The sequence below is a fragment of the Nematolebias whitei genome, chromosome 16 (assembly GCF_014905685.2).
Source record: "Nematolebias whitei isolate Nwh7 chromosome 16, NemWhi1, whole genome shotgun sequence".
Taxonomy (NCBI): Eukaryota; Metazoa; Chordata; class Actinopteri; order Cyprinodontiformes; family Rivulidae; genus Nematolebias; species Nematolebias whitei.
Window position 1 is genome coordinate 40,943,234 of NC_056513.1, and position 585 is coordinate 40,943,818.

Genomic DNA, 585 nt, shown 5'->3' on the forward strand with positions numbered 1-585 from the left:
CCCACCCAGTCAACAACTGCTCCACCCCCACCCGGTCAACAACTGCTGGCACTAACGTAGAACTAAGCTAGCGTGCAACACAGAGGTGTCTCCCCCTCCTCCCCCCGCCCATCGACAAAAAACCCTGAAGAGATGAGCATCCTGTAGAGCTGGGCGATATGGACCAAAATTAATATCTCGATATTTTAAGATTAATGGTGATAAGCGATACATATCTCAATATTTTTTCCATAAAGTAATAAAAATATATTTCTGAGTCAAAGCTTTGTCCCAACTGTCACACAGGCACATTTATTAACAACAGCTGTAACTACAAAATAAATGTAACAATTAAAGTTTTTCTCCTCCACAACCAAACCAAAAACTCAGCTGTGTACTTAAAATGTAAACAGAAAACAGAGAGCGCAAAAAGAACAGAGAGAGCAAAAAGAACAGAGATAGCACAAAGAACAAAGAGAGCAAAAAGAACAGAGAGAAAAAAGAACAAAGAGAGCAAAAAGAACAGAGAAAAAAGAACAGAGAGAGCAAAAAGAACAGAGAGAGCAAAAAGAACAGAGAGAGCAAAAAGAACAGAGAGAGCAAAAA

The 585-nt window shown here is 39.3% G+C and overlaps 1 protein-coding gene across 1 annotated transcript in view; it reads right to left on the reverse strand.

Moving 5' to 3' along the window:
* The window catches only part of usp34 (ubiquitin specific peptidase 34), a gene marked incomplete in the record, with an annotated part of 140,740 nt that overhangs the window by 71,622 nt on the left and 68,533 nt on the right, over positions 1–585 (reverse strand).